The sequence below is a fragment of the Triticum dicoccoides genome, chromosome 3A (assembly GCF_002162155.2).
Source record: "Triticum dicoccoides isolate Atlit2015 ecotype Zavitan chromosome 3A, WEW_v2.0, whole genome shotgun sequence".
NCBI classification, from domain to species: domain Eukaryota; kingdom Viridiplantae; phylum Streptophyta; class Magnoliopsida; order Poales; family Poaceae; genus Triticum; species Triticum dicoccoides.
Window position 1 is genome coordinate 173,430,253 of NC_041384.1, and position 8,434 is coordinate 173,438,686.

General features: G+C 50.8%; 1 pseudogene; it reads left to right on the top strand.

The window, feature by feature from the left end:
• The first annotated feature begins 1,958 nt into the window (after positions 1–1,958).
• Positions 1,959–5,056, top strand: LOC119271444 (annotated as a pseudogene).
• Positions 5,057–8,434: the final 3,378 nt, after the last annotated feature.

Genomic DNA, 8,434 nt, shown 5'->3' on the forward strand with positions numbered 1-8,434 from the left:
TTCGTGGGACGTCACCGAGCCGAACGTGTGCAGATCGCGGAGGTGCCGTACTTTCGGTGCTAGGATCGGTCGATCGTGAAGACGTACGACTACATCAACCACGTTGTCATAACGCTTCCGCTTACGGTCTACGAGGGTACGTGGACAACACTCTTCCCTCTCGTTGCTATGCATCACCATGATCTTGCGTGTGCGCAGGAAAATTTTGAAATTACTGCATTCCCCAACTATCGGCATCACTCCACTACTCCACCCTTCTCCGCTCTCCTGCTAAAATGGCTCTGCTGGCATGGGTCATCCTGGGCACCGTCCCGCGCGTGTCGGAGCAGCAGGACGCGGACCTCTCCCTCGAGCTCGCCGCACCGCCGTGCATCTCCGTCCTCACCATGCCCCCGCGCGTGTCCCCCGTCCAGGCCGACCCCACCAGCGGCGCCTGCCTCTGGGTTGTCACCGCGGACCCTGCCTCCGGCCTCCTCCTCCTCTATGCCCCGCCGCCCCCTCCCGCTCCCACTCCACCTCCCCGCCGGCCTACCGCAACGGGAGGCTCGTCCTGAACACCACTGACATCGAGCGTCAGCCGCCGGCCTACTTCGTCTACGACGTCGCCTCCGCCACCGCTTTCCGCCTCCCGCTATCCGGCCACGACCCAAGGGGGCTAGGTTCGGATATCAACGTGCTGAACCTCGGCTTAGTCGCTGCTCCCCGAGAATTTGAAATTACATGTGATACATTTCAGCTGCAGGATTTGACTCGTGAAGAAATTAAAGCAAAATTGTTTCCTTGTACTCTTGAGAAGGCAGCCGCTAAATGGCTACTAGAACAGCCTGCGGGTACCTTGAATAATTGGAGGAAGTTATCGTTTGTGTTCTTCGCTTATTTTTATTCTCAAGGAAAATTATACAATATAAGAAGAAAGATTGGTAGCTTTGGGCAACGTCCAAGTGAGTGTTTGGTTGATGCTTATAGAAGCTACCGGAATATACTCTCTGAATGTCCTGAACATTATTACCCTGATTACTTGATTGTGAACTTCTTTTATGGGGGACTTGATTCACAAAGCATATGGGGACCAGTATTTCTCAAGCTTGGGGTTGCTGGATACGATGCGACAAAATGCTAAAAGTTGGTTCTTATGCTCAAAGGAGAAGAAGTAGATTGATCCTTGTTATGATAGTATTAATTTCTTCTCTGAATGAGAGAAGATGAGAAATCTTGGTCATGAACATAATATTAGAACAGACCCTGCTTTACGAATTTTAAAAGATTTTTCTGGGTTTTTGCTGATACCAGACAAAGGTTTTGTAAAACATAATAGGGAATCGAAAGCAACACACATGGTGGAAGCAATAATGAAGAAAGTTACTCCGCCTCCTAAAATAAGAGAGGCTTATTTTCAGAAAAAGGCAAAAGAAAAGAGAGAGTCACCTCCAACCAAGGTTGGTCTTGTTTTAGAGGTCCCTTCGCCAGGAATTAAAAAATGTAAATAGTTTCGAAAACGAATTTTTTGTTCAAAAGTTATGAGCCATTCAAATGATATAAAAAAATGAAATGAAAGTCTTAAGTTTGAGAGAGGAAATATTGTGTGCATCAAAGCTGCGGTGCCGCACCACCCCTGGCCAATGCCAAGCAGCTCGTCTGCTCCGCAATCACCGAAACGGCAACTGCGAAAGGCCGGGTGCGTAAAGGCTACCCAGCTCCGTCCAACGACCGGTCTCGTCGTCCTACTCCTAGCAGCATCCTGCTTGCTAGCTGTGCCGCTGCAAGCCACGACAGAAATCCACCAAAGAGAAGAGAGAGCTCAACAATTCAAACTCGCACCAACCCATCATTCCGCCTCTCCTCGTGAGAGAGAGGGAGAAAAACACGGGGCAGAAGTGGCCTTAAACCCCTGGAAAGCAGGCGGCTAAAACCCCTCCCTCCCACACATTATTTCGCATCCTTGACGGGCATTTGCATCAGTCCACTCCACCCTTCCCCGCTTGCTTTCGCTCGCTCCGCTCTCCTGCCACCAAAATGGCTCCGCCGTCGTGGATCATCCTGGGCGCCGAGACGCGCGTGTCGGAGCAGCAGGACGCGGACCTCTCCCTTGACCTCGCCGCGCCGCCGCGCGTCTCCGTCCTCACCGTGCCACGGCGCGTGTCCCCCGTCCAGGCCGACCCCACCAGCACCGCCTGCCCCTGGGTGGTCACCGCCGACCCTGCCTCCGGCCTCCTCCTCCTCCGCGCCCCGCCACCCCCTCCCACTCACTCTCCAACTCCCCCGCCGACCTTCCGCAACGGCGTGCTGGTCCCCGCTGTTGGCTACATCACGCGCCACCCGCCGACCTACTTCGTCTGCGACGTCGCCTCCGCCACCGCCTTCCGCCTCCCGCAACCCGGCCGCGACCCTAGCGGGCTACCTACGGAGATCAACGCGCTGAACCTCGGCGTCGTCGCTGCGCCCGGAGCCGGAGGCGGCGCCCAGCGCTACATGGTCGTCGAGTTCCGCTACATGTTTGCAGACGAGCACGCCACGCTCCTCTGCTTCTCGTCCGACACCGGCGAGTGGGTGTGGAAGCCGGTGCACAACCCCCTGGGGCGCTGGATTTGGGGCAGAGACGGCGTCGTCGCCCACGACGGCAAGCTCTGGTGGGTGGATCTCGCCGGGGGCTCATCTTCTGCGACCCTTTCGCGGATGCGCCGGTGCTGGACATCGTCCCGCTCCCGGAAAGCGACCGCCATCTGCCTCGTGCCTCGTGCGCCCACTGCGCCGGGAGAGCGGTGGCCCACCGCCGGTTCGTGCAGGTGAGCGCTCGCAAGTTCCGGTGCGTGGAGTGGAGCTCTCGCAGCAACGACGAGGCTCCCATGACGGTCAGCATGTGGACGCTGAGTGATCCGGAGGCCAAGGAGTGGGTGCTGGAGTACAAGGTGAGCTTTCAGGAGATCTGGGCCGACGACAGCTACACGGCTGCCGGCCTGACGGAGAAGAACCCCACGTTCGCGCTCGTCCACCCCATGAATCCGGACGTGCTCTACTTCTTCCTGGAGGAGCACCTCTTCGGCGTGGACCTGCGCGCCAAGAGGGTTGTGGAGTGCGGTGTGTACGAGATGGTGGTGCCACCGTCAGGGAAGCCCCCCAACTGTTTCTCCGTCCACGCATTGGAGCTGCCGATCGCGCTTTCCCCAGGTAACCACCCGCCACACCTTCCATGGTTTCTACCCTCTATGCTGTTGAACACTGCACGTTACTGGCACTGGAATAAGCTATATCAAATTTCAGTTGCTCCCCCGTCTTACTATAGGTTTTGGACTAACTTCGCTAAATTCTATCAAAGTCGATCTGTGGGACTAGTATTCACATGTGCTAAGTTGCTGTGTTGTTGCTCATGTATGATTATGATGCAGTCCTTAATCTGAACTAAGAATAATTCTACAGCTCATCCTTCTATAGTACTCCCTCCGTACCATAATATGAGTGTTTTCTAGTGCCAAAAACGCTCTTATATGCGCCAAAAACGCTCTTATATTATGGGACGGAGAGAGTAGTTATTTGCTTGTATTTTTCTATTTTGTTTTCTTTATGGCAGGCAAATATCTTGTTCATCTGTTTAAATTAGTTGGTACTAGATAGCACAGTTTATGCTTATTCGGCTCCTATCCTCTGTTTTCTTCCAATTGAAATTTTTCTGAGAAAGAGATATATTACTTGTATTAATCTATGATTGATTTTTTAGTAAGCAAGCAAGATTGCCTGCATATGCCTAAAAAGAGAGAGAAAATACCTTTGTTTATTGTCTACATTATTATTACGTAAAACTCCCAAAATATTCACTGTTATCTGTTTTGCAAACAAGATTTAATTAAAGTTACCTCAATCTGCATTGGCACACACGTCCAGCAGCATGGACATTTTGCAACAGATCTGGAAGTTGAATATGCACTCTTGTATAACTCTGTTTTTGAATTGGATGATGCATAGTAAATGACAATAGTATATAGCTCATATGGTTTAGGTTGATCCATTAAGAAGAGGTTTAGGCGTTTGTTCTTTAGGGTCCCAATCTTATAGGCTGTCAAGTTTCAGTATTCCAGGTACTGCTTGTAGTGGTCACAATGTATATTCTCTTGATTGGTTGTTATCAATTTGGATAGTGGTGGACTGTAAATGTCTGTCTTTCTTATGGCACTGTAACTATGTCATTTATCTTGTTCATCTATACGCCCAGTTGGTCTTTGCATGTACTGAATAGTGCTGCCAGTTAATTTCAAACAAACAGGTTTTCCGGAGCATGGGTCACCATGCCATCAAAGATTTGGCAAAGGGACACATGGATTGAATCCTTATGTGCTTTGGTTTTCATTTTTCTATGCAGCTATTATGTTTCAAACTAGATATGAAAAGCATTTATATATTTCAAAATTAGTTATTTTAACCATCCACGCCAGTTAAGTTACTGGCAATATCCATATATTGGTGACAATCCCAACAATGGTTATGCGGATCAAATACTTGTTAGTTTTGACTGTGTGCCAGTTGCTGTTTATGCAGGTTCACTTCCATCTGATGTTGGCAGCGGTTCCAACGGCGTGGAGTCTACCCCATGGGCGTCATCCGTTTCCCTGGTGAGGTTCCATCAGAGATTTGTTATTCATGTCGATCACCACACGGATATGTTTCTTCCACAGCAAGGATGATGACAGTGAATTTCTGCTGTGTTCTCCATTCAGGAGGAAGCGCTGAGTCGTCAGATCGAGTTTGAGGGGGAGGAGGGATCTTGAGACAGCACTTATCTGACATGGTCGGCAAGGCAATGGGTCTCCGTGGAGAGATAACTTATATGTTAGTCTCCAGGCCCTCAAGATGGTCTTGTCCTTTTCATTTTGGTTGCGGCCTCTTAAGTTCTATCTACGTACCCTTGCTAATTTAGTAGTAGTTGTAGTTTCCAACAAGATGCATGCACTCTAATTATCTTTGTTGTGTAATGAATCTATGGTACGTTTTAGTAGCTCGATCTCCCTCGCTGCAGGATGACTTCTGATTATATCCTGTAAGGAAGATGCCCGAATGTGATTCTGAATGATTAGAGAACTTTTAAGATGATCCCAAACGACTCTGGATCGTCTGTTTATTTTGATCTAATGGTTAGGGTGATCTGGATGGTAAGAGGTAATTACAATTGACCTTCTCAAGGCTATTAATGGGGTCCGGCTCATATGCAGGGCTCCCTGCAGGATCCCTGCAGGATTTATCGTGCGGAGCCAATAAGCTAGTGCCACGTATTCTTGCGGGCCTCGTGTTCCTTCTCTTTGTAATAACTGAATAATGCACGTACTGCTCGCATTTTCTTCTCCTTGTAGACGATGTCTGTTCTTCACTGTTGCGCCCAGCCACCATGCCTGAAAGACCTTGCATGTGTGATGTGTCCGGCTTGCGAGATCAATTGATGCCTCCTAGCCAAAGAAGTTGTGCAGAAGCATTATAAATCGGGAGCTTAGAACTCTTATTTTTTGAGACCGGTGGAGCGCCGCCGTGTGTTGGTCTCCTGCTCCGGCGAGTTCTCACCCCTCCCCCAACACTATCGAAATCAGCTACCCGAGACCAGCGCGGGCGCCGGATCAGCGACTGCGAGCACTCCGTCGGATGCGTCCGTTTGCCACGGCGTCCCCATGATGGAGATTGAGAATCGCAGGGGATGAGCTCGGAGGCGCACCAGCGGCAGCACAACACGGTGCTCATCCCGCAGGCGGCGCAGGGCCACGTCATGCTGATGCTACACCTCACCAAGGCGATGCACGCCAAGGGCTTCCGCGTCAACTCCGAGTACAACCGCCGCCGACCGCATGCTCCACTCCTGCAACCCGGAATCGCTCAGCGGCGGCGCCAGATTCCGCATGGCCTGTCGCCAGTGGACGGCCACGGAGACGACGTCATGCAGGACATCGTCGTGCTGTGCGTATCCACCACCAAGGACAACGCCACTCCTTTCAAGGAGCTTGTGGCCAGGCTCAACAGCAACACTCTGGTGAGCTGACGGTGTCATGAGCCTTGCGCTGAGGTTCGCCAAGGAGATGGGCGTTCCGGCCTTGGTGTTCTGGACTTCGAGCGTGGGAAGAAACATGAGGCCCACAAGAATACGTGGCGCTAGCTTATTGGCCCTGCATGATAAATCCTGCAGTGAGCCCTGCATATGAGCCGGACCCCTCAGGGCCAATAAGCTAGCACCACGTATTCTTGCCGGCCCCGTGTTCCTTCTCCTCGTAATAACTGAATAACACACGTACTGCTCGCATTTTCTTCCCCTTGTAGACGGTGTCTCTTCTTCACTTCTGCGCCCAGCCACCATGCCTGAAAGACCTTGCATGTGTGATGTGTCCGGCTTGCGAGATCAATCGACGCCTGCTAGCCAAAGAAATTGTGCAGAAGCACTATAAATCGGGAGATTAGAACTCTTATTTTTTTGAGACCGGTGGAGCGCCGCCGTGTGTTGGTCTCCTGCTCCGACGAGTTCTCACCCCTCCCCCAACACTATCGAAATCTGCTACCCGAAACCAGCGCGGGCGCCGGATCAGCAACTGCGAGCACTCCGTCGGATGCGTCTGTTTGCCACGATGCCCCAATGATGGAGATTGAGAATCGCAGGGGATGAGCTCGGAGGCGCACCAGCGGCAGCCCAACGCGGTGCTCATCCCGCAGGCGGCGCAGGGCCACGTCACGCTGATGCTGCACCTCACCAAGGCGCTGCACGCCAAGGGCTTCCGCGTCAACTCCGAGTGCAACCACCGCCGACCGCATGCTCCACTCTTGCAGCCCAGTATCGCTCGACGGCGGCGCCAGATTCCGCACGGCCTGTCGCCAGCGGACGGCCACGGAGACGACGTCACGCAGGACATCGCCGTGCTGTGTGTATTTGTTGGGGAACGCAATAATTTCAAAAATCTTCCTACGCACACGCAAGATCCATCTAGGTGATGCATAGCAACAAGAAGGGAGAGTGTTGTCCACGTACCCTCGTAGACCGCAAGCGGAAGCGTTATGAGAACGCAGTTGATGTAGTCGTACGTCTTCACGATCCGACCGATCCTAACACCGAAGGCACGCCACCTCCGTGATCTGCACACGTTTAGCTCGGTGACGTCCCACGAACTCTAGATCCAGCTGAGGTCGACGGAGAGTTTCGTTAGCACGACGGCGTGATGATGGTGATGATGAAGTTACCGATGCAGGGCTTCGCCTAAGCTCTACAACGATATGACCGAGGTGGAAATCTGTAGAGGGGAGCACTGCACACGGCTAAACAATCAACTTGTGTGTCTATGGGGTGCCCCCTGGCCACGTATATAAAGGAGGGGAGGGAAGAGGTGGCCGGCCCTAAGGGGGCGCGCCAGCTGTGGGGCATCCTGAAGGAAATATGCCCTAGAGGCAATAATAAAATTGTTATTTATATTTCCTTATATCATGATAAATGTTTATTATTCATGCTAGAATTGTATTAACCAGAAACTTAGTACATGTGTGAATACATAGACAAACAGAGTGTCACTAGTTTGCCTTTACTTGACTAGCTCGTTGAATCAATGATGGTTGTGTTTCCTAACCATAGACATGAGTTGTCATTTGATTAACGAGATCACATCATTAGAGAATGATGTGATTGACTTGACCCATCTGTTAGCTTAGCACAATGATCGTTTAGTTTGTTGCTATTGCTTTCTCCATAACTTATACATGTTCCTATGACTTTGAGATCATGCAACTCACGAATACCGGAGAAACACTTTGTGTGCTACCAAATGTCACAATATAACTGGGTGATTATAAAGGTGCTCTACAGGTGTCTCCGATGGTGTTTGTTGAGTTGGCATAGATCGAGATTAGGATTTGTCACTTTGATTGTCGGAGAGGTATCTCTGGGCCCTCTCGGTAATGTACATCACTATAAGCCTTGCAAGCAATGTAGCTAATGAGTTAGTTACGGGATGTGGCATTACGGAACGAGTAAAGAGACTTTCCGATAACGAGATTGAACTAGGTATTAAGATACCGACGATCAAATCTCGGGCAAGTAACATACTGATGACAAAGGGAACAACGTATATCGTTATGTTGTTTGACCGATAAAGATCTTCGTAGAATATGTAGGAACCAATATGAGCATCCAGGTTCCGCTATTGGTTATTGACCGGAGACGTGTCTCGGTCATGTCTACATAGTTCTCGAACCCGTAGGGTCCGCACGCTTAACATTTGGTGACGATCGGTATTATGAGTTTATGTGTTTTGATGTACCGAATGTAGTTCGGAGTCCCGGATGTGATCACGGACATGACGAGGAGTCTCGAAATGGTCGAGACATAAAGATTGATATATTGGACGGCTATATTCGGACACCGGAAGTGTTCTGGATGATTTCGGAGAAAACCGGAGTACCGGGGGGTTACCGGAACCCCCCGGGAGAA